Here is a 26714-nt window from a genome sequence, read left to right on the forward strand (position 1 = left end):
TGACATCGGACAATCTTAAGAATGCAATTACGTAGCGCTTAACTTACATGTTTAAAATAAACCTACGAACGGAATCATTAAGCAAGAAACGTAACGTGGTACCAAGGTCTCGTAACGCGGAGCGTCGAACGTAGATAACGCGGAGCGTTGGGCGGCTGATCAGCGGCGGAACATTGGAAAACAAAGGGTGAAATTGCAGGCGCCGCCGATGGGGGAGCGTAAAAAAAGACAACGCGATAAGGTTTGCACAATTCGGGCCCGTTAGTTGAGAAATCTTTTTTGCGTTTGTTGCGCAATGCTTGAAATTTTCGCCGCGGCCGCGTGGTCACGTTGGTCGTTACGCGCAACGCCCGTTCGAAAATCCCCCGATTATATCGACGTCGTTATTCACGATGCCCGCGCGACAGTTGTTACCGCTCGTTACGTCTCCGGGCGTCCCTGGTTTATTTAGAATTTCGGGGCGAGCACAAAACGCGTCCTCAACCCCGCTATTTTTTTCCGATCTTTCCGAGCCTCCAACCCCACCCCAAACCCCCCACCCTCGCGTGCCGCTCCGCGGCCGTATCCGACCCACCCCCTTGCCGCCCTTCGATCTTCCACGCTCGCTGTTTTATTTCCGGTGCGTTAAAAGCTGCGCCACGCACTCGTTCGCCGCGCAAAAAAAACGCAGAACTTTTGCTGGCTTTGCGACGAAGATTCCTCGGAACGTGGACACTTTTAACAGTTGTTTCGCTATATATCCCGCAGCGACGCTGATTAGAATCTCTTTGCGTGAATAATCCCTTAAAGGACGAATTCGCATTTAACGTAACACTGCATTTAACCGTGTCACTGTTGCAGTCTCCTTGAAAACTTTGCAAGTTACTGTAATTATATTGTGTACGCGTGTTTGATGTTCTCCTTATTTTATTTAGGTACAACGCTTTCGTAATACGTGTTATTTAACCATTCCCTGTCATGCTTTAAACAACGATCACTAAAAATCTAGCAATTCAATAGAAATCGGTGTTTCATTACCAAGTATATTGAATTAATTGTTATTTTCACTTCCTCGAAGAATGAGGTGAGTCACTTTGAACTAGTGTATATAAATGCCCTAATTAGTTAATTCTTAGTGATTCAATTAAATGAATAAATTAACAAGTAGATTGGATTCTTGTTTACTCTTTACAACGAGTAACTGTAAAATAACGTATAAAAATAAGGATCGTCATAAAGACCAGCAGTCTGTCAATAAGTCTGCATGAAGGATCTTCGAAAATGCGTTCGGAAAGATTGCTAAACAGAGCCAAAAATAGTCGCAAACATCGTGAATTATACAGTTACGAAACTGATCCGCCGTTCGAGGATTGACTGACGCAGATGTTTCGGATTGTCCTTAAAAATTAGCGAACCGACGGTCATATTTGCGACGTGAATGCCGCGAAACAGCCGGCGGCCTGCAGCGATAATCGAATTCGCCTATAGACGCTCCTAACGATGTCTATCGACTCGTTATAACATTAGATGTCGCCCCGACGCGTCGCTCCGCGCGGCAAGGGGAGAAATGCGTTTACACCGGAGCTGTCGCGTGATCGATACCAGCCCCGAGTGCCACCGCGTGCGATAGCCTCCACCAAGTTAGCTACCACCTCCGATAGCGAGTTGGATGGCTGGCTGACTCTCTCCCTCTCCCTCTCTCTCTCTCTCTCTCTCTCTCTTGCTTTCTCCTGCTCGCTCGCGTGCCCTAAAAACTGGCAATCGGGCTGGCTCGAGCGAGCTGGGACACGAACGTGGCCGAGGGAGGAACGATTCTGTTGGTCGGTTTCTTAGGAGACAGCGCTCGTAATTGCCACGAAGGGGGTGGCTGATTGTCTCCCCTTAAAATAGCGTCCCTCCGCGCCGCGCCGCGCCGTTCGGAGATCGATGAAGCAGGATTTGGGTTATTGTATGGGTTCGCCGGATGGCGACCTGTTCAAATCGGCATTAAAGTTTCGCTTTCGTCGCATCGGCGATCGCTGTCCGATCATCTTTTCCGGTAGTCAGATTCGGAGCTTGCCGACCATGCTGTCGATCGAATCGAGCTCTCGACGCTTTGGCCACCGGTGCTTTTCTAATTGTCCCCTTCGAATCGAAGAGCAACAGTTGACGAAGTTCGGATAGTCCTTTCGGAATCGATGACCAACGAGAACCGTGTACACTGCGCTATTCAACCCGAAGCTATCTAGACTCCCATACAACCGGACGACTATTATGATATTCAATTAGCGGCCACTGAAAGCCGTAGCCTCGGAATATTAGAGAACGTGGATTATTAGTAAGCTTCGGAAATATGCGAAACATTCAAAGCGGCTAACCCTTTGCGGTCCGATTATTACATAGGACATTTGTCTTGCGATAATTATAATTATTCTTCTCTCCTTCGACGGAGAGAACGCTCGTTCTATATCGATCGCTATCGAGAACGCCCACAGATATTGGTAAACTACGTACCGTTGAGCCTCGATTACCCAGTCTTCCGATATCATCTGTTTTTTAAATACCTTTTGCTCGTAATCAGCTCAAGCCACGGCGAATTATATACAAAACAATTGACTGACAAGTAATTGTTCTATTATCTGAACATTTACGTCACTCTGCTTAGACCGGATAATCGTGGTTCTACCGTATATCATTGTTGAGCGAAGCATCGCTTTCTCTATTTTCGTAATTTTACATTATTAAACAAGAGTGAGAATTGCAATTAGTTTTCCGAGCTCGTAATTGCCCATTAGTTATAAAGGTACAGAGATTTGAAACGACTTGATACAGAGTATCAAATATGTAAGAAAGAAAAGGTAAGATAACCGTTATTCCTTGAATTAATATAACATATTAATAGGTCATATTTCAGTAATATTTCTTATTACGTTAATAAGTAATATTTCATGATAGTTCACAGTTTCATTAAGATTGGGAAAAGGCTGTAGCACTTTTCAACGTCGGAATATTGCATAAAATTGAACCACGTTCCTCGGGTTCTGAAACGAATTTGAAAATTCGTTTATGCTCACGGAGATCCATCGGCAATTACTAAAGGTAATTCCAGCAATAGGAACGCACAAGGGCTGTAGGGCGAGGGGTGCAAACTCGGTCTGGGGAAGCCAATAATTATAGAACAGTTCTCGCTCGCCGAGTAAGCGTGTCTCGTTAACACGGATCACACGAGCGATCCGATTGCACTCGGGAACGATTCGCAGCCTCTATTCGAAACACTCGATGTTCGAACGGTTCGACGGCGTTCCGCAGCAGCCAAAGAAATCGATCCTAACACTTGACGCGAGCCGATGGATTTCTAAGCGGGTCCACCGGGTGGCCGGCGACAATACCGTCCGATTAGCATAACGACCAAAACGAGTGACGATCGAGTACACGACGGACGGGGGACAAACTCGGCGCGCGGCCATTGTCATTCAAATGCGATCCCGCGCACCTTGTCTCGGACCTATCGCCGTTTTCTCGAAAGGGAATCTGGCCGATCGTTAGCCCGCCCGGCAATAACGGAGATTATTAAATTAAATAGGGCCCGTTGTCGTCGGCGCGGCCGGGTCTGCCGGACACAAAAGCGTCGCGTTTTCCAGCGGACTATTTGGCGGCGAACGATTATTTCAGCTGTTAAATAACGCGCTGCTTTCGCGCCGGGATTTTATCGGGCTGGAACGACGAGGCACCGGATCGCACGGCCTAATGGCACGTACTAAAACTGCCTACGGTCACTCGTCGTCGGGAACGACCCTAACCGAGGCGGTCCTCTGGATTACTAACGGTAAACGGAAAACTTTCGAGTCCGACCTGCAGCGACTTGCTCGGCAAGGCTCTCTCGCGTGTTCACGTGCACGAGAATTCCTACGGAACGACGAGACGCGACGATGCCCGCTCCTCGCTCTCGCACGCGAGGAATTAACCGAGCCCCTCGCCCCGCGTCGCCCTCAGACTCGCTGAAAATTTCTCTTCGAGCCCTCTCCCTGCTGGCTCCCTACGGATTTTTCTTGTCGATCTCTTTTTCAACGCTTTATCTGCTGGCAGCGTTTTTATAGGTCCTTTAAAACCGAAGATCGACGGTCGAGGACCTCCTAATTGTTCGGCACCAACAGTAACCTCAACCATGTTACGTCAAATTATTCGTATTAATCCTTTACAGTCGAAACTATTTTAAATCGAAATCCAAAATAGTTTTCCTTACTTACTATATTTCCATTTTACATCACCTAGTACATTTTATATATAATCAATTAAATTGTTCGACTCACGAAACAGTTACACTTTTGATAATATTGAAATTATTTTGAAACGTAATATGACAATTTTTAGAGGAGCCTCAGAGTTACCACTGAACTGCAAAATAATTAATACTAAACTTGTCAATGTTGGTCAAATGATCCACTTTAAAGTTTTTAATCGACTTTTATTAAAATTATAGGAGATTTTCTATTGTTGTCATTTTTCAAGTGCCTTAATTCACTATCGTACGTGATCTTCTATTGCATTGAACTAGTATTTTCGCATCATTATCGTTCAAAACGTTGGTGAATGCATTTTGATTCGAATAAGAAAACAAAACGCCCCGAAATCGACGGTCACAGGTGAATTTCCCGCGAGTCAACGTCGGGATCCGAGCTGACGCGCGTCGCATGCGTGCGAGAAGCGTTCAGAATTCGAGACGACGCATCGCACGAGTGCTACCTACATCAATTGCTCCACTTCTGCAAGAACACGAATACCAACGATTGCCAAGAACGGCCGCGAGTATTAAGTACAAGGGAAAATTCTTTCCATCGTTTTTTTCTCGAGCAAGACCAGAAGAATTCCACGGCGAGCCGCGAACGGTGTCGTCCCCCTCGCGCCGAAGGAACTGCGGACGGACACCGGAAAACGATTTGTCAGAAACGGTAAAGAGGCCGGCGCTTGAATCGATCGAATTAACAAGAACAAGTGCAGGGAGCGACGGCGTACAAAATGGCACCGAGGCGAGGAAACTCGGCCGAAGTTGAATTCACAGGAAACGTGGTAAACGGAGTGCTCAGGTGAACGTTCGATGTTCTTTTCTTGTAAATGGAAGCTTCGAATTTCTGAATGAGACGTAAAGTGGCACTTCGCACAATTATGATCGAGCCTAGCTGCGAATATCGTCGTGACCGGCTGGTACAATTCGCGGTTGAATCATGGTCGCAGTGAAAGTAACAATCGGATTCCTAAGAGCAGGAATGCATCGAGATACTTCCAGATGTTTAATGCTCGATGATCTTTGTCCAATAAGTCAGACGATGCGGTGTATTGCAAATCCATCGTAATAGGTTAATCAAAATAATAATAATAATAATATTAATTTGGTCAACGCGACCGAATTCCTGTATTACAATAGCATTAATAGACATTAAATGGCTCAAGTAGCAAATGAGAATAGAAGATAAAGTAAGCGATCAATGGTTAATCATATAATAAAACAGAGCAGTAAAGAGCTAGCTTTTAAAATAAACAATAAATAAATTTGTCGAATGCGATGAACGCCATTAGCCAATAGCTCCTAATTAAAGAACACCCAACCGAGCCCGTACGAAACAACTTTCCCTCGCAACCTGCTCCAATACGGAAAATGTTTCAGAGCACCGTTTCGCCTAGCACCGGAAGTAGCGGTCCTTTTCCCTCTCGGTCGATTTCCCAGGTTCGCTCTCCCACCCACGCGCCGCGCCGCGCCGCGCCGCGCCGAGCGGAGCCGAGCCGACCAGGACCACGTTCGATCACCATCGGATCGGTCGCATCCTCTGACCGTTTCGTCCTGTTTCCCTTTGTCTACCATGGTCGTTCACGCACACCCACGAACACACGCAACCATTTCTTCCACTTCGCTGTCGGTCCGTTTCTCTTCGGTCTTTCCCCTTCCGTCTCGGCGCGACGGTCGCTCTCGCCCAGCTCTTGCTTCAGCTTCTGGACGTGTTCCGAGGCTCTCTCCGAGGTTTCCTCCTCCGGCATCGAAGCACCCACCACCACCCCTTTATCTTTATTTCCTGGCTCCTCTCCTCGGACGTCCGGTTTCTCAGCTCCGCAGAAATCGAATCGCGTGGGCGGCGATCACGGGGTCCCATGATCAGGAGGAGGCGACATCTCCTGCGGTGGGAACGACACGCGATTTCGTGCAGGCCACCGCCGCGGAGGGGAAAAAGGAAAGGAAGACGGCGCGTTCGCCGCAGAGCCGGGCCGAGTTTCGAGTAACGAAGAAAAAAATAACGAACGAGAGCCTGGGATTTATTCGCCGGTTACGGTTTTACTCGCTCGAGAATTATTTGCTAGTCACGAATGCGAACGGCCCGACACAGAGCTCCAGGTGAACCGTGTTCTTGAGGGGGAACAATTTTTCATTAATTCGAGAAAACGTGCAACGATAGTTTTAAATTCTTCTGGCGTTTCACCTGTCGTTTTAATTACAGTCTGGTAAGAAGCTTCATTGCGAATTGTGGGAATTATTAAATCGATTAATTTTAGCAATCCCCGATCTTTTACGAGATCGCATAGAATCTTTGTGATCAATCACTATACCTCCAGTTTTCTCTAAATTGATCAATTATCACTTATACTAATGGCATTCATTTCTTCATTGATGATTTCAATAAATTAAAAAATCTACTATATAGTTTTATCAGAAACTAGGACAAATACTCTGCATACTGCAATCGCATGATTTTCATTTTTATCATTATATTATTATTATAATACGTACGTTAAATATTCTAGAAAAATTAAAAAGGCATCTGATCCGTTGACGCTAAATGAACGAAATAAATTGAATTAAACAAACTCTTTCAGTATTTCGACTTCTTGCAATAAGCATCACAACGAATTGCAGAAATGAAGGGGCAATTTAATTGAAGAAACGCAGGGTATAAAAAATTATTCCGCGAATAACTTCATCTTCCACGAAGCTTTTATCGGAAGATTACTCGAATTACGCTCGACGGACCCCGAGTTTTCCTCTTGCCCTCCTTCATCTTCGCTCGAACCGCCTCTAAACAATGAGCACAATACGCCGCGATGGCTGGCGCACGGACAAAACGCGCTCGCGAACAATGTGCCGCGAAAAACACGCGCAGGATCCCGCTCCTGAAAATGTCGTCCGCAAAACACGGTGCGGTGGCCAGCGGCGAAAATGCGAAAGAAACTTCTACGCGTGCTTCTTCTTTGTTTCACCAGCCTTTTTTTTTTTTTGTTCCGCCGAGGGAATTCTTGCGCGGCTTCTGTCGTCGGTAGAGATGGCCGATCCTACTTGATTCTAAAACACTCGACCGACTTCTTCCTTGTAGAAAATATTTTATTTATTGTAGAAATTATTTCACCGAATTCTATTAAATTTTCTGATTATAATTTTCTATTTCTCAGACTCTTTAAATAAAACGGTAATGCAGAATTGAATAAACGTATTTGTCGAGTTTAATAAAGATTATTCACCCGAGATTTTTTATTTTACGTATTCTTTTCTTATATTGTTATTTTTAAGTGATATTATTCCTAATAATTTATGACTTTGTTCTTTCGATTTCTTTCGGTAATTGTGGATTGAATTGTGATGATAGTTTACAAGCCCTGATTCTAATATATCTGTTTTATAAGAATCGCTTCTAATATAGCGATGTTTTACAAGAATCACAAGTCTCATATATCGATGTTTTACAAGAATCACAAGTCTCATATATCGATGTTTTACAAGAATCGATTTTCTGGCATCGCTTCTTTGTCCGGGCATCGGCCATATTAGTCGTGTGACGCGAGACTCGTTTTCGTGCGGACAGAAGCGGTTTATGATCTCGAGCGGATTCGCAGCGCGCTCGGCTCGGCTCGGCCCGGCTTCGTTGGTTGTCGGAGATAGCGCCGCGGAAATGGCCAAGGAGTGGACGTTTCCGTGTGTCACGGGTACGAGCGACGATCCACCGGTTATCTGGATCCTGCTAATGTCGATCAACGTCGATCGGGAACGCTCGATCTTCGTTCGACCATGTCTCGATCGACCGAGTGGGCTTTAATTGGATGCCAGATGAAAGTGTCCTCGTGCCGGGGCAAAAGTCCTGCGCGAGTGCCGCCAGGGAGACTTCACTGGCTCGTGTGAAGTCGGATCGTTGTAATTAGACCGCGGATATCTTTCTGCTAATTAACGATTTTTTCGCGTTTGTATTATCTGACCCTCTGTGGTTCGATTCTTGGTAGCTTGCACTTGTTGTTCGAGATTTCATGGAAGTGGAAGTTGACATGTACGCTGAGGGTTGGCTGAAGCGTCGTGGGTCCGATTTGACCCACAGTTGCATAAGGTCTCGGTTGAATTGTGGTCTTCTAGTTGCAGAGGAAAATTGCTGGCCGTTCGTCTCGTGCAGGAAAAATTTTATTCGAAATGGAAATAAGAAATGACTATTTGAAATAACTAATTTCGAATTATAATTTTCAACGCCGATTTCAAATAATGAATTTCAAATAATGAAAACTTTGTCCTAATAAAAATATGATCCATAATATACAAAGATTTTATTTTAAGAAATTGTCATTTACCTGTAGCAAAATTATGTTTTTAAAGAGTTCAATCCTGAGAGATATAAAATATAAATAAATAATTTACGATTGATCGAAATATTGCAGTTCTTCGATACTCAAATAAAATATCTGCTGCTCTTCCAAAGATTTCCAGCAGTCCAATAATGTAGACGCCGCTACCTGCAGCTCCATTTTTAAAAGATAATGGGGGCCAGGGAGCCTAGAAGCTGTATCATATTTTCGAGCACGGTATAATTCGTGTGAGAACAGCAGCAATAATGCTTACAGCGCGTCCATAAATCTCGGAGTGCCCGTGCTATACTTCATCGCGAATTTTCACGCACACACGTGTGCGTTGCGATGATTTTCCACGTATACAGAGAATACGGTTCGATGGTTTTCTGTAACGTCGTGTTTTCCAGCACGTGGAGCAACATCGTTTACAATCTCATTATGGAAAAGGCAGCGATGCGACGAAGAATGGCGTACACGACAAATTATCGAAAACTTCGACTTAAAGATGCCGTGGATTTATAGTTGCTCGAAATCCTGGGAAAGACAACGAAATATCATCCAATTCCTGTTACTAGATCGCAAAAGCTGTCACCGTCAATCCCATAAATCCTACCGGAAAACTTTGAAAAACCGTGCACTAACGAATCAACGGGAAAATTAATTTGCAACCCGGGACAAACAATCGCGTGACCCATACGCGAGCGCCGCGTCCATTGAAAATGTCAAAAGAGCCACCCACTCAATGGGAATTCCTACGCAACCCGCGCTAGCTCCGGTTCCAACATTGCCCTCCAAGTGGCATTCGGGCCAATTAACGAAGAATAAACAATTTCGCGGATTTGTTCGTTCGGCGGGAACGAGGGTCGGATGACGTGTCGGAGAAAGAACCACCGCCGGTGCCATTTGCACGATGCATGTGCGCCGGTCCCACGGACGACGCGTAATTTCGGCTCCCCCGAAAATTCTGGGACGCGCGCGCTCGCGCGCGCGGCCTCGCGAATTTTTCTGGGACGACTCGGTCGAGCAACAGCAAAGGCGACGGTAACGGCAAACGATAAACGCCAACGACGTGTTCTGGCGAAACAGCGATCCATGGGCAACATTATTTTAACGTTGCTGCAATGTTGAAGGTTACGGTAGACTGCGAAATTTTACGCGCAAATGAAAATTGCACATGTATTCCTATCCTTAATCATTTTAATCAGTTGACAATGATATGATAATATCGTTTAAATGTTTCTGACATTTCAAATTCTGTCCACTCGTTTTTGTCGTAAATGCATAAGGTTCGAAGTTTGCTTTGTTAATGAACTGCTCGCATGAACTAATTCTTTCGATTATAAAGCTGCGGGGGTTGGTAAAGCAATTAGGAAAAACAATCCTCGAAAGCGTGGTAGTTGCAAAATTGACATTTGGCCATGGATCGGTGCTCCGGCAGACCACTGTGCCACGGCAGAGCGACGGGCACGACGTCGACGGGGACGACGCGGTGTCGGCGGCGCGGAGAACGGGCCGCTATAGTTTCCACGCTATAGACCCTCCGTTTCTAACGCGGAACGATTAAGTAACGAGGCGAGCTTGTACGAGTCGCTCGGCTCTCTCGTTCTCCCCGTGCACGAGAATAAATTCACCCTGCACGCCCCGCGTGGGGATCGATACGCACGATTATTTCGGGAACTCGCCCCGTTCGTCGAGTGCGAGAGCGGGTTTGCCGGGAGCGTGCGACGAGGAGCGACGAGGAAAGAGACGGCGAGAGACGGAGAGAGGGAGCACAGAGGGCGAGCCAGAGAAAGAGAACGAGCGAGAAAGAGAGAGAGAGAGAGGAAGAAAAAGCGACACCGAGAAGCGAACAAAGAGGGGGCGAGCGAGAAAGAGGGACAAAGGTCGAAGCGGATGGAAAGAAAGGGAGGCGTGGAGAAAAGGAGGGGTACCGGAGAGTCAGGACGAAAGGACGAGCAGACAGAGAGCGAGAGAGACAAGGACATAGCGGAGGAGAGAGAGAGAGAGGGGGGGAGGGGAAGCGAGAAAGAGAGGAGAACACACAGGGACCCTTTTTGCCCCTGGAACGAAGGCTGCGAGGAACGCTCCGGAAAAAGGTCGGGCGAGCACGTAACGTCTCCTCGGCGCGAGTGCGAGCGCGTTCAACGGGCGTTTTTCAGCGGGCCGATCGATTTTTCATCGAAAACGCGGACGGACACGGAACGACAGTCCTTCCTTCCTTCCTTCCTTCCTGCCTCTGCCTTCCCCGGCTCGCAAACGAGCTCGTTCGACAGCCTGGTCCCACGATATACAACCCCGGCCCTGCTCGGCCGTTCGCGTGACCGTACGACGACCAACGAAGCCCGATAATAAGCGGCTCACAGCGCAGAACCGTTCCTCCGACGGTGCACAGAGTCCTTTTCTCCTACGTACAACACGGCTAGAACCGGCCGAGACATAACCTCCGATCAATTTACCCGGCCGAGATGGAAAATTATGCCCGATACCTGCGGCTCTCCGCTCGAGACCTGCTCAGGACCGCTCGAGACCCGGCCGGCGATACGCCCGGGGTCGGAAGCGATACAGAGGAGTCCTGGAATACCTGGACACCGGCGGAATACCGGAGGAAATTTTATATTTACCCGGCAACCTCCCCCTCTCCCTCGCCACCACGGGTCCCCTGTTCCACGCAGACTCGATCAGGGCTTTGCCTCGAAATTGCTTTTTACATTCTTTAGGTGGCCGGGGACGTTTTCGGATCGCATTCTTTGGATCCTTGGTGATCTGCTTTCGGCGACACCGCGCCCAAGGATTAGCCGATTTTTATGCTGGTGCGAAAGCACTTAATTGGGCTGAGGGGTTTAGGGGTTTGCGATATGTATATATATGTAATGCAACGAAAGTGAAGCTGAACATGTGAATAATGAAACGGATACTATTTGTGTTGTACTAGAAAACAACTAGATTCGATTTTTAACGATTTTTACACCGTTGGGTTGTTGCAATATAATATGTCTTGTAAATTGAAACATAATTTGATTTTTCTATTCTCTAGATCTGGGAGCGAAAATAAACGGAGACATACAAGAAATAAAGATTGTCCCGCTGTATCAGAAAATTTATTATTAAGGACGAAGAAACACTAATCAATATCACTATAGAAGAAATCGCAGTATAAATGGTTAATTAATATATGCATAGAACAAGCATGCTTGAGCAATCTGCATCTAAGATATGCGTTCAGATACTAGAGAACACCGAAATGCTTTCTACCAGAAAAAAGTGCCTTTTACATTTTAAACAAAAATATATTGCCTTGTACAGAAAATAAATTCGTTTTTTTCGCGAGAAAATAGAACACATTAACGTTTAGAATAAATATTATCTAACGATATATTGCTATATAACCTGACATAACCTGGCATTTTTCTACTGGCTTTGATATCTTATTATCATCATCGAAGCTCCGTTCTTTTACTTCTAAAGTGCTTTTTTAAACATTTTTAAAAAAATTACTTTACGAGCAACCCAATAGCTGTTTGTGAACGACACGAGGTACGAAGAGGAGACGAAGAATCTAATTTTCAAAATGCAGTGTAAAAATATAAAAATCGTTGACCAGCTCGACCGTAACTGATCTTTCCAAACATTTATTCCGGAAAAATAACAATATTTATTTTAATACTTATTTGTGCAAATATTTAGATTGCAGCCGGTCTTGCGCGTGTGCGACAACTTTTTTCATGTACATACATTCATGGAGTAATAACCGATCTGGGGAATGTTCAACCAAATACCGATATTCCCGGCCTAATTTAACAAAACTGTCGTTACACGAAGCAGTATTTCCTCGCGTCACAAATAGGTGGAGACGACTAATTATAGATCAATGCGATCGCAAGAGCACAAAAACGGCAGTGACTACGTTAAACCTTGACTTTCTTGATTCCCGACTCGTTTTCTGGCACAGTCCTAACGTTATCCCGTTCGGCGCATTCGCGGACGCTACGAAGGTACAGCACCGATCCCCGATCCGTTAAAAAGTCAGCGGCAATTCCGCTGTTCCCGGTGTTCTAGCCAAGCAAATATTCCCGCCGTACCCTTTTCCAGCAACCGGTTAAACGAATTCCAATGATTGGATGTACCTGCGAGCTCTTAAGCCGTTCGCGGTAAACGTGAGTCTACTTATACCTACCTTACGGTGAACAGTCGGAATCGATCGCGCCGAGATCCGAAAACGGCCGGGCCCCACCGAAAACTTTTCTTCGATTGTTATCCCCCTCCTGTTTTCGTCTCCCTTTCTGTTTTTATTTGGAAGAAAAACGAGCGATCGACGGGCATTCGTTAGCGGCGTTTAGTCGATTTTGAATAGAGTACCTAGCCGTGCTATAAAATAAGGTCAGGGGAGAACGAGGAGCAATTCGCCGAGAGCGGTAAAAGGTTTAGGGTATCGGTGTGAAAGTTTATTCCCTGCCGTCGACGTGCATCGCTGGGAAAATAAAGTGACTCGGCTTCGTTCTCGTCATACTGAACGTCGATAACCAGCGCGAACGACGCGAACAACTCGACGAAAAAAATTGGCTTTGTGCTTTACGAGCCGACATTTTTATTAGCGGTCCTACGGGGGGGGGGGATCCGTAAACAATGATTCTCGCCGTGGAAGAACCCCCGCAACGGCGATGTTCGAGGAGTTTCTAACAAATTATCAATACCTATCTCGCTCGGAAACCAACGAATCACCCTTAAAATGTAGTCGGTGGTACAATCAGAAGTTCCGCAATCGTTATTCTGCAGATACGCTTCGATGAAGCATAGCTGTTCGGTAAATGTGTGAACTTTTTGCTAGGGCAACCACCGACAAATTGAACGTGTTTATTCTGAAACGAACGCTTCGAATAATATATAAAACGATACCACTGGTTGGAAATCGGCCACTTAATATGTCGTCGTAAATCGTTTCTTCTGCAACGATTGGCAATTATTAAGCCGCGGATCTTTATGCAAAACAGAAATGTTGCACATTCATTGTACAAAACAGGAACTGCGCGGACATTTATTTCCTCTCTCAACGGCTATAATGAGCCACGGATAATGAAGTTAATTTCTTAAAATCTTTTTGTCGCATCGTATAAATGGATGCACATTAGAAATCTAATAATTGACGAGTGCATAAAATCCTAGTAATATCTTCGAAGGAAGACAAAAATATTGGATAAAAAAGGGTCAAAAAAGAATCGAAGATTAACCCTCGAGAGACGAGTGGAAGAGAGTGACTTTGACTCACGATAAAGTTTGCGTTGGAAACTGGTATCTTATCGTTCGCGGGACGAAATGACCCTGCATTCGAGCGCGAGGGTTAAATTAGCAGATCCGGCTAATTCAGAATTTTTCTACACTTCGGAAGCTCGATGGAGAGGGGGGGAGCCGCTCGCAATCACGATAAATACAGCCGAAACCGGCGAGACTCGAAGTAACGAGGCGAAGCTGAAGTTCACGTTGTTATCAGCAATTCAATTTCAGTCACGGTGATAACGGCGGCTTCGCCGAGTTCCTTTTCAATAGGCAGATCAGCAGAGAGAGATGCATCGGCGGCTCAATTTCGTCGCGACGCCTACGAAAATGTTGGCAAACTCTCTCACTCTCTCTCTCTCTCCCTCTCTCATCATTCTCTCTCCTTCTCTCACTGATTCGCTCTCTGTCCACCGCGTTGCTCGGCAGTTCGCGAATTTGTCCCAGTGAAGCGCGAGAAGTTCCGAGGCTGGTTCCGCGAGCCAAGTTATAAATACGTATTCATTCACGGCGCGTTTCGGTTGGCTTAAAGGATTCATAGATTCTTTATTCATGTATGCTAATTGCCGCGCCGCGGATTACGCCTATTAGTCACGAGATTCGCCGGTGCGGCGGGGGGGGGGGGGGGGGGGCGAGAACGGCGACAACGGATCCGCGGCGTCTCCGGCTTTGTTTTTTTCCGCGATCGATCGAGGATCGTCGACGAGAAAGGACACGGCCAACGATCGTTTTCCGCGATTGGTCACCCATCGATTTCGCAAGACGATCGATTCCCCGCGGTAGATCCGCCCGTGTCCCCCCCCCCCCCTACTCCCCCGCCTTTCTCTACGAGCGACGCACTTTATCTCCTCGAACGACAGTTATCGTTCGAACACGCGAGTTTTACGAGCGTGAGGGTGCTCGAGCACCACTGGCCTCAACTGCTTCTTACGTAATCCACGAAACGGGATTAATTTGGCGAAAAACGACAGGCTCGCCGCTCGCATCGGACGTGGTTACGTCCCTCGCCGGGCTGCGGATATTATACGATCCTAACAACGAGTACACGGCGCGGAGAAAATCGCTCGCTCTTTTCTGAAAATTTTCGGTGTCTAAATCTATTTTAAGAAGAAGAATGAGTTACAATTACCGAATTGCTCTAAGAAGGTTTAAGAACGTGGAAATTGTTATGATAAAACATTGTTATTTTATAGCATGAGGTTAAATTCTTTGAGTAAATTATACTAATTCCTTTAAGTTTCATTTATAGTTTTTTATTCTATTCCGTTTTGATGGAGAAGATCACTCTGTGTTATCACTTTGTTGCCACAACAAATTAATTAGTAATTAATAAACCGCAGATTTTCATGTAACCGGGATGCAAACAGTAAAAATGAAAGGGAATATAATAGAAATAAATCTCGAAATCAAATTTCCAGAGCTTTATCTCCAAATGACCACATCCTGTTTCAAAGCGTTGCAACAACCAGCTCGATCCAATGATCGAGACCGAGGAATAAGACAGTGTTTCATTTCCAGGACCCACGAGGGACTCCCGATCCTCGTTCCTCCGTGTCCTTAAAGTCCAAATCGCCTCGCTCGTCTCTACTAAAGACAAAATTGTAGAAGATCGATCGAGCCGCGGCTCAACGGACCGTTTCCAAGGAACATCGGACGAGTCGCGTTCAAGGTTGATGGAGTTCTATCAAGCGTGAATAATCTCCAATCTTGGTCGTTTCCTTTTCATTTTCGACGGGAATAAACAATCCAAGGAACGTCGGGAAAGGGGGTCTTCTGGCCGCTGCGACGGCTGTAGTAGCCGTTCTTCGTGGAAAAAATCTTTCATCCCCCTTCGTTCCGGGGATGATTCGTGCTCGACGAAGGGAGGGGAGCGGCGTCACGGTCGAGTTGCACCGAATCGGTGAAACGAGACGCGGAAATAAAGCATCGCTGCTGCGCGAAAACCCGCGCCGGCTTGGATAACTGTTTCTCGGATGTTATCGATCTATTTGTCATCGATGTAAGCTGCACCGGCGCGTCGCGTCGCGGCGCGGCGCGGCGCGGCGTCGAGATTACGGCGTAGACCCCGCAATTTCGCCGGAAAGCCAGGACGCGAGAGAACGCGGCCGAATGAGGGGCTATCGTTGTACGTGCCTCCGTTGCGTTATCGTTTGACCGATCCTCCACCCTCCCCGCCCCTCGTCACACACGGTTACCTATCGCCGATAAAGATACGTACGAACCGTTCGACGCTCGAAATTCCTCGCGTCTTCCCAACACGACGAGCTCTCCGTCTCGAAATAGGCTCGGAACAACGCCGGAACAACAAGGCGATCGCTGTAGCTAGCAAATTTCAACTCTCCGAGCCACCCCATTTCCCACGGTGCATCGCCGTGCGGTTAGACATCGAGCCCTAACTCCGTTTAGATACACCCTGCTCCAATTATCGTGTTTTAACGCCTTTCTTCGGCTGCTAGGGCCAACCAGTCTGGGCGAATTTGAATCAACGGCTAGCATCTGGTTCGTTTGATTATTTCTGGATATTCCAGCTATTCCGACACGTTCGATAGCAGCGTCACTAGTGCCTATACTTATATTTACCCTACTTATCGTATTCAATATATCGTCTCCTCTTAGAAATTATGAGAAAAATGTGAAAGGGAAGCTATGGATTCTCAAAATATCACGTTATTTTGAAAGAATTATATTCACCATATTAATTTGATGTTCTTCGCATCAGTGTTAATTTAATCCTGTTAATGAACATGTTAATTTTGAATTAAGGCTTCGAGGAACATTCTGGGATCTCTCATCTAGCTCCAAGGCAATTTTTACAAATGTTTAAACAATTGTATTTCGAAGTAGAACGTTAAAATGCCTGGTGGATTCAGGCCATTGGAAAAAACGCTCTCTAGGAAGTTTTACTCCAAAAAACTGTGAAAACCTTGGAAGTTCGATGTCTACGTCAATGATACATCTATCATCTAACTTCGAAAAGTTAAGACAATTTTTCCAGTGCTTGAAGAACCGAGTTACAGCGGAGAACGATCGAATATGCAGCCCAGTTGATCAGATTCGTTGGAAGAAACGTTCTGAACATGATTTCAACGGAGACCCGAGGGTATTTCAGCTGAATCCAACTGCAAAACACGAGGCCCTTTCCCCGAATGTTTGAACAACCGTGTCTCAAAGCAAAACGATCGGATGTGCAGTCTAGCCGAGCAGAATGGCCGAGAGAACGTTCTGCTAAAGGATTCCAAGCAATCAAAGGCCTCGATCAGTGTCTGTCGCGAATGATACATCTACCTCATCTAGCTCGAAAACTTAAGACACTTCCCGGAAATGTTCGAACATCCGTGTGTCAAAGCAAAACGATCAAATGGACAGTCTGGTCGAGCAAAACGGTCGAGAGAACGTTTGGTAGAAGATTCGGAGCAGCGTCGCGCGGCCAGAGGCTACGAGTTTGGTGTCTACGCCAATGGCAGGTCGCAGCGTTGACGCTATTAGAACGCGTTCCGCGTTTTCGCGGACGCGCATTCGCCGTGAAAGATCATCCGAGCTACCCGATGCTTCTCGAGCCGACTCTGAAGTCATCGAATGAAACGGTCGAAAAGACTTCTGCCAACTACGAACTCGGTCGCGCATCGCAGCCGCCTCTCTCTCGCTCTCTCTCTCTCTCTTTCCCCTTCGTTCTCTGTCCCTCCCCCTCTCTCTCTCTCCCTCGCTCCAGTCCGCGGCACTCGACGCGATCTCGATCTCTCCGTCTCTTTCTGTCTGCGGGAACTCGCGAAAGAGCGCGCATCTCGCTCCTCCGGCGCGTCGATTTAGGTCGTTAACGGTAAAACGGCGGCGTTTGCGCCCGCGAAACCAAACGAAGACCCGTTACGACGGCTCTCGATTTTGCTGACGTGCCCCGCGACCGCGCGCGCGTAATTGCACCTGCACGAAAATTGCGTCACCGTGGAACGTTCTTGAGCGTTGCACGGTTTCAAACGATCACCGGCCGCCCGGAAGACCCGCGCGTTTCCCTTGCCACCGCCATTTACACATTCGACGAGAGCCCGAGGTTCGCGCACACGCGGCGGACACTGTGGAAGAGGCCGGGGGCTTGAACGAAGTCATTCGGAACACGGTAGAATGTCAATAATTTTCGGGATCCGAGAGTCACCCCAGAATTCGCTCGGTTCATTTCTCTACCCCTCCCCCCCTGGTTTTCCTTTTTTTTCGACGATCGTCGCCATCTGTTTCGGTAACAGTTTTCACCGGTTCAACATCTCTCTCGTATGCAACGTATCCCATTCTCCCCCCTCGCGCCCCTGCCCGCAGTTTGTGCAGCGCGGAAAAATGTTTTGCAAAGGGAAATCGTTGATTTGAACTTCGCGCCGCGCGCTGTGCTGCTTCGAACGAATGCGCGCTCCGTGTTGATTTTAGTAGAATAGTTATGTACTTCTGTTTCCGAGTTGATTTTTGTGCTTGGTCGAGCGAAAGTTTGGACATTTGCCTAGTTAATTAGTCGACCATCTGTTTAAGTCATTGCAACGCGGTCGCGTTAATTCTTAATTGATAAGTGAGGCAACTTTTTCAATTTAAATTAAGTTGAAAGTAAAAATTTGAGTATAGTTGGCTCGCTTCTAGGTAAACGTCCAGATCACACAGTTAAACTGTAGAATATTAAAAAGAGACTACCCTAAACTGTTTCAAATCAATCGGATAATTTCTAATAATTCGATCAATTTTTATATGTGTTCAAATATATCTGTACAAAAGCACAGTCTATTCATAATAAAGAATCGCGCTGAATGGAATACCATTTATCGAATCAGAATTTTCCGCAGTTTTCAATTACTTATCACGGTGACTCTGCCGTGGTCACCGGTGACCGACACTGCAACTTTCATTTGACCCCGTAAAGGTAACAATCGACAAAATAAAACCAGATTGAAACAACGTTTTCGATTTGACGAATGCGGGACAACTGACTTAAAATCGCAAATGCATGCGCGAGAACGTCACTATTTCGACACTTGCCATAGCAAACTGAAACAGGCATACGCAGATGCATTGTATTAAATCACAGCGAACAAACGTGCGCGTACAGAATGTCACATTGGAGCGTGCAACTTTTTCGCTTATCCTACCACCATGAACGTTAACTTTCATAGAAATGTAACCAAATAATTTTTCAAATTAAACATTACCGCACGTCGTGACACGATTTTTCTAGCACAAGTTAAGAGTCTCGGAATTAGGTGAATATGTTCGACGCTACGCTGGTTACCGCACAAGGAACGTCACCGACTCTTTAATAACAATTCTGGGCAATGCCGTGGAATTCACAATCAACGAACTCCGAAACGTAAACATCACTGCTACTACGCACAACAATAAAAAAATAAAAAACGTTACAACTCAACCGAAACATTCCAAGCTACTGCTTCCAAAAAGTGAATGCTTGCAAAATTCAAAACACAATATTATGACTGCAGTTGCACCTCTAGGTCATGGGTGAGCGCGCGGTACGCCTGACAATTTCGCGCAATCCAACGTTACATAATATTTGGTCGCGGCGTCGCTCTCGCGTAATTGTAAGAAAAAAAAAGTGGCATTAAAACAAATATCGAACGGCGGTGAACGTGCACGAGGTCCCCTCGGTGCTCCATTCCCTCGGATCGCAATTTATCGCGAGGCTCGAATGTTTCGAAAGATGTCACGTTACTGCGTTACCGAGGCCTGTCCGCTTGGTCGCGCGCGTCATCGTCGCGGTTCTTTCGTTTGTTCGAAAGGTTTGTCGGTCCGACGGAGGACTCCGATCGAGCATCGCGACAGGACAATGGATCTCCCGAGGGGCCAGGTATATAAGCCTAACCTGTACAGCGGGAACACTGGGTATACCGTTACTCCGATAGCCAATAACAAGAATATATCCATGAGAAAGAAATGAAAATGTGGTAACTCACCGAAAACGGCTCGGCTGCTCCTCGTGCGTTTACGCCTGCGGCTTATCTTGCTTGCACTTTTTAGATCGTACTCGATTAACAAGATAAACACAAAACGTACATAAATACGTACGGATATATCTGTATATATGTATGTATATATATATATATATATATGATGTGTGTGTATATATATATACTATGTATATGTATACGAATACGCGTGTCTCGCGAAGAAGACAAAGGCGAAAAAAAGGAAAATGAAAAAAAGGAGGAAGAAAAAAAGAAACGAGGCACTAACGCGACTTGTATACGCCGATCTCACCTATATCGGTTTACGATCGAGCGACTTCTTTATCCACCGAAGCACAACCGTGTCACAATATCTCGAACCTCAAGGATCCTTCTTGTTTCCGCACTTGCGACGAGGATCGACGGTGTACATGCGATTTACCGAATGAACTTCACCAAAAAGATCGCCGTTATACCGTCTACACGACTCACGCCGGCTCTTCTCGATAAAAAAAAAGCGATAATCGATAGGTCGATTATCCGTCTCCGCTCCGATCCGAGATCGAGTCTCGCGTGTCACGTCGCGCCTGACGAGCCTGGGCTCAGCACACCTCCGTCCCGACGAAGTATCATTCCACGTCTGTCTTCTTAGGCACGAGGCCGAGGGGAGAGACCTTCGGAGCCCGAGACCTTCGGGGCCCGCACTTTGTGAGAGGGACGAGCAGGTATATAACACGACGTTAGAATCGGGGCCCTCTCGAACGCGACGCGACGCGACGCGCGACGAGACGAGACAACTGCGAGACTGCTGCTCTCTCCACTGGTTTCCTGTGCCCCGGCACGACACGTCGCGGTGGCGTCCCGAGGAACGAGAAGCCCAGTCGTTAAACCAGACGATCGCACAAAGGACAATCGGCGATCTTTCTCTCCGTCTCTCTCTTTATCTCTCTATCTTTCGCTTTCTCTCTCTTTCTCTGTCCGTCTCTCTTCACCTCTCTCTCTCTCTCTTTCTCGCTCTCTCTCTCTCCGTCTCTCTCTCTCCCTCTGCGTCCCGGTCTCGTTCGTTTTCTCCCGGGTCCTCTCCCGCTCTCTGCGGTATGTGTCGTCGCGCACTGTTTTCACACGATCCTGCGGAACCCGCGAACCGCGCACCGCGCACCCTTTTTCCTGTTTTTCGTTCTCGAGGTTTTCTGTCAGTGACCGCGATCGTCTGCCGTCTACCGTACGACTGCGAACCGCGCGCGACTCCGTCCCGTCGACGGTGATACTGTCGTCGTCTCGTCGACGAGATCCGCTGAGTTTTCTCCGGTTTTTCACGTTGTCCGCCCAGAACGGGGATCGCGATCGCGTTTCTACACGTCCGTACGTCGCGGGCGCCGATGGCGGAATGAACCGGTGGCGCCGCGAGACCCGACACAGGCGCCCTCGCGAACTAAACGCGCCTTTCCGGGAACCAACACGCGCGCGACACACACCAACACCACGAGCCGCCGCGGACCTGGTTCTCTCTACACAGCCAGTGCGTCTCGCTCGCTCTCCCTAGTCGATGCCAGAAATACGCCGCGCACGAATACACGGAAAATGAGTAGGGTCGTACGACAGCTACACTCCGCCGAATCTATAATGGATATTCGCACCGACGGACCACCTGGCCCGCCTCCCCTTACTACACCACCATATAACGGGTGTCCGAACACCGACAGCCCCGCGAGGACTCCAGTTCTACGATGGATACCTACTTCGGACTCGTGAGTAGGAACTCTGGTTACTTCACTGATTAGGGATTCGAGCGTGCCGGGAAAAGTAGCGTTTGGTTCAGTTATGGTGAAGTTTCGGAGTTGCTTCGACTTAGACTAGTGGCGTGACCATCGGTACCGGTCTTCGAGAAATATCAATGACAACCATATCTTTAAGATATTATCGATGCATCGAATTATCGGTAAGATATCGTCGCGATGAATGAAAGCTTTCGACACTTGGCCGACCGAGGTAAAGCGAACAATTTGTTTGGCTTGATTTCCGTTTACGTTCTACTAGCACGAAAATAACAACGGTTTGAATCGTCACGCCAATTGATCCTGCAAACAGATGGCGCTCGAATTTATACCTTTGTTATTTGAAATTACTATTAAGTAATCATATTAGGTGAAGTAATTCTTAAATGAATCGAAGTGATTTCTTACATTATGATTGCGATTGTTGCCGCAAAATGTTTATTATGCATTTTATTGAACATTTTGGAGCCAGTTGAAAGACTTCCTATTCCACGACTATCGACAAAATCGAAAGCATTCGCACTTAAATGGTACAAATTAGGTTGATTGCATTTAGAGCGCCATTACCAAAAGCTGTTATTACCTCGTGTAAACACGAATCCGATCGGATATTTAAGCACCGCTAATTGCACGAAGACGTTGGTTCCACTTCTTGTTTATCAGTTTAGGAAAGAACATCAGCGCGATTTGCCGCGATGTCGCTTTCTACGTTCGGCACACTAGGAAAAGCGAATTATCTTGGAAATCTGCATTTCTCGGGAGCCGCGTCGGGCATACATTAAAAGTTACGTTACTGCCGATTTCGCTTTCGCTCCGGCGTACCGAACGCCGGAAGAAGAATCGAAGCCGCTCTAACGGGTGTCTCTCGAATCGCCGCTTTCGATTCGTTCACTCTCCCCCCCCCCCCCGCCCACCGCCCTCACCCCTCTCTCCTTTCACCCCCTTCGCGCGGCGTCGCGTCGCGTCGCGGCAGCTCTCTCGCTTACACAACGCGCGCACAATTATTAAATCAGCCTCGCTCGTTCGTTAAACGATCGAAATTAGCGCCGTAAAGTGAAACTTTTTAATTAGCAATAATCGCGCTCGGATAGAAATTCGTCGGCGTACGAGCAACTCCGATATGATTGATAGAGGCTAGCTCGTTACCTTCGCGTCGTAATCGTAATGAAACCTTCGGTGTTCTTCAACTCTGCTCCTGATAACTACGTTAATTGGCCTCCGAACAACCTATATGGTCCACGCGACCCCCTAACGGGTGTCTGGGTTTCAACTTGATTTTTCGAAGCTGTCGCGAATCCCATGCTCTCCGGGTTTAAGACAGAATTATGCGACGATCAACGAGCTTTTATTCTAAGAATCCAAAATGAATAACCGAGAACCGTTTATTCACTTTAAAGATTATTATAAGTTCAAGCTGATGCATTTGGAGTAGGTGTGATGCCACCTCTTTGATTTATTCGATCAAACACTTACTGTCGCAGAAGTACAGTTGACAGCACAATAACTCTGCTAAAAAGGAGGGGCGGTGGATCGAGCGTCTGATTATATTTCGTACCAACTGTTGTCGATTTGAGCAATTCAGCATCGAATCTGAAAGAATGTTACATTAACTGTAAACTCGAGGACGAGGCGCGGAGTTCGTGAACCGACGACGTCTCTCGGAATGATTCTTGATTCGCGGAGTACTTGCACTACACGGGGTCCTCGAAATCACGGTTCCGTTACACGCATTTTCCTGCGGCTGTTATCGTAACGTGCAATTAGCTCGGTTGCGTCATAACGTTCTTCCTTATTTACATCCAGCGACGGACGCGCGGCAGGAAAACGAAGAAAAACCGGCGCGTGCAACGAATCCAACCGTGGCTGTCGTTCGATGTAATCTTGGAAATAGAGGGGCTTCGAGGAAACTCATTACAACGGCTCGCACTTTGTCGTCGTCGACGTCGTTGTCGTCGTCGACGGGAGTCGTTCGCGTTGCGCCGACTCGAAACCATTGGCGGACTTGCTCGTTTCTTCTCCGAAGGAAAGAGGAGCCGAGCCGTGCCGAGCCGTTCCTTTCGATCCCGTGTTGCCAATATCCGTTGAAAACGCGACATCGGAATGCCCGCGCCGAACGCGCTGCAGCCTTTCAACCGTGCGCGACCGTATGCAATCCGGAGAAACTTATTCCCGACAATAACAACGTTTTTCGGGATCAAGATAAATCTGACCGTGGGGCGCATCGGTCCGGTTATTTCGACCAGCGGCAACGAAAGCGGCGCCGATTCCACATTAATTACCGATAATCTACTTACAAATGGTCTTCCGCGGCCTCCAAACCCGCCGGTATGGCATCCGATTCATTACATTGTTAATTATCGGTATCAATTGCATCGTTGACCCGCCGCGTGCAACACGTTTCCGTACTTACTTACGGTTTTTCGAGGCATTTACCTCGATTTACCTTGTCGCGATTAAACATCGTAACGCGTGGACTGCGATTCGTTGTGTCGAGCTCCAGACTATGCTGAAAGTTACTCCAAAAGGTATAACTCAGGAGGGTTGAAGCGACTTTTGGTGTCGAAACCAAACACTTTATACGGGTATGATTTTGATACTGAACGATTTAATCGATTTAATACTGAAATATCAATAGCTTTATAATACCAAAATAAATACCAGTATTATTTCGGACTCCGTTTGGATAGAAGGTATAAAGATTAAAGTGACGATCTTTCAGGCTTATATTATATAATCGGGCTTTTATAAGACATAAGTTCAGCAAATATAATAACGATAAGAAAACAATACGAGTTGTTGCTTTCTGCTTAAAAGAATCTTGAAATTATAATAAAATCTAAAAAATATATCGGTATTCCTGAATTCTGCTTTCTATAATCGTTACGGAGGTGCAACTGAGAATTATCGGCATAACCCCGTTACTTTTCCATGTTGGTGTAAATTACTGTTACAAACAGGAAACTTCGCGACAAAATCCTCTTACATCGATAAACCGGAAAGTTCTCTATAAAAAAAAATACGAAGGGGTTGTAAGCGAACCGTCACGTATATCCGACAATAATAACAATGCCAGCGATCGTGCGAAATAATTCATCGCGGAACTGCGTCACGCGTGCCACCCCGAAATCAAAATGGCCACAGTCAGCTCGACATAGGGCAGCCAGACATTTTAGGGCACGAGGGCACCTCGCCGACCCCAGCGACAATTTCGGCGAACTGCGCTCGCGCGATTTCCCGTTTAATCCCACGATTCGCGCGTGTTCCCAGCATCTCTAGGCCCTGGATCGAAAGAATCGAGGCGCGGCGAAAAGAAAGTCCCCCTCGCGTGTTTCCCTGCGGGTCTGTGAGCGAGCGAGCGAGCAAGCGAGCGAGCGGTCGAAAGAGCGAGCGTGCTCTCGCGTCTCTTCGTCTCCGTTGCACCGCGCCGGCTCGAAACCATCGGAGAGGACAGTCGTTTCCCATCCGGTGGAAGAGAGGAATCGTTCGTCGGTTCGGTCGCGTACCTCGCGAACCACGACGCGTAAAGAAAGAAGAAAAGGAGCAGGGCGGCGGGGCACGGGGGGCACGGGGCGAAGGGGAGCGGCGACGAAGGCAGCGGCAGCAGCAGCAGCGAGAGACACGTTGCGAGGGCGACAGGGGCTGAGAGGGGATTCCTGGATCGAAAGACGGTGGAAGGGATGTTCGAGGGGGCGAACGAGAAGGGGGATCGGGACGGGGCGCGGAGGGAAGACGGAGCAAGGGAAAAAAGGCACGTCGCCGTCCGAATGGATGCGATACGCCGCGTCGCGGAGATCGTACGCAACGCCCGTCGCTAGCTAGCTAGCTTTACTCGTGAAAGCCTAACGAACGCTCTCTTGCGCGAATTTCTGTCCTCCTTCTGTCGCCAGGTACGCGGACACCTGCTAGATAATGCCTGCTGCTACCTGGCGCACCGCCGATCGCCACCTTGGCAGATCGTTCGTAGACGATGTCCTAATCGAACGACTGAGAAACGTGGAATCGTCGTTGTCCACTCGTTCAGCTAACGCGACAAGCATATTTTCGTTAGAAATTAGGTTACGGCCTGATTGGCTGTCGCAGCGGCGAAATCTTTGCGAGCCCGCGACCTAATCGATTGTCGCACAAAATCGATGCCCGGTCATCCGAAATCGCTGCATCGCAGTCGTTGTCAACAATGATTTCACTGGAACGACATGTCGATGCAGTATTCAATTAGGGCCTAATCTTAGGCTGCAGTTCTACTGATTCTACTCACACTTGCCTCGATACGTTTCCGACAGCCGTGAATCGTTTCGACGAAAAACACGCTCGCCTCGGATCGTTCGCTCTCGATCGTAGCTAGACAAACGTGGGATCGTCCGTATTTTTGGTGGCACACGCTAGTCGACCAATCCGCGCCGATATTGCGCGACAACGCATCTTAATTCGTCTCGACGCCGTCGAACCGTCCAGAAACGTCTGGCCGAATGCATTGTCGCCATTTCTCGCAGGAATGTCTCCAGTGCATTGAAAGCGGGTTGCAGCAAGCAAGGCGCGGATCGACGACGATTTCGTCACTGGACACAGTCAATTAATCCTTTCCGTACCACGCCCGAGTCTTTTCGGATCCAAAGCTCGACGCCTGCGTTACCTTTTTGTTTTTGTTGGAGCGATAAGGAATTTGTTATATTTCTGTATTATTCAATTAGTACAACTCTCCTTAGAAATTAAAAAAGAAAGCACGGTGAGGTAATAACAACAATGATGATAAAAATATAACAATGATGATAATAAATGTTTGTATATGTCAGGTGATCGCGAGAGTGCCCAACCGCCGGTACTGCGAGGGTTAAGACAGTTCAAGGGTCGAGTACCGATCGCACCGGAAATCCTCGGATTCCGCTCGATCACCGCACGCGTAAAGGATCGCCGCGAGTTTCCTGCGCCCTCCGAGTATTTTTCCTCGGGAAAGGAGCGTGTTTACTGGGAAACTCGCGCCGGGCCTCGTAAATACGAGATTCGTGGCCGCGGGAAAGATAAATATTTTCGCGAACAAGTAGGCGGTCGGTCTCCGCGCTCGGCTCGCCAAGTATCTGCGAAGATGCAAAGTCGTTACGTAACCACACACGCGCGCACGCTTGCACGCCGGGTCTTTCGCGAGGGTGTGCGTGCGAGTGCGCGTGTGCGCAGCCAGCTCGGTGAAAGATTAACGAGGATTGAT

The 26714-nt window shown here is 47.4% G+C and overlaps 1 protein-coding gene across 7 annotated transcripts in view; it reads right to left on the reverse strand.

The window, feature by feature from the left end:
• The window catches only part of LOC144475575 (bromodomain adjacent to zinc finger domain protein 2B), a 257990-nt gene extending 236877 nt beyond the window's left edge, over positions 1-21113 (reverse strand). For all 7 annotated transcript variants that reach the window (XM_078191603.1, XM_078191602.1, XM_078191604.1 and 4 more), the window contains exon 1: positions 19749-21113. The gene's annotated coding sequence lies outside the window, so the exon portion shown is untranslated. The remainder of the gene's footprint in view (positions 1-19748) is intronic.
• Between the last annotated feature and the right edge of the window lie 5601 nt (positions 21114-26714).

This window comes from Augochlora pura, chromosome 10 (genome assembly GCF_028453695.1).
Source record: "Augochlora pura isolate Apur16 chromosome 10, APUR_v2.2.1, whole genome shotgun sequence".
In the NCBI taxonomy this organism is placed as follows: domain Eukaryota; kingdom Metazoa; phylum Arthropoda; class Insecta; order Hymenoptera; family Halictidae; genus Augochlora; species Augochlora pura.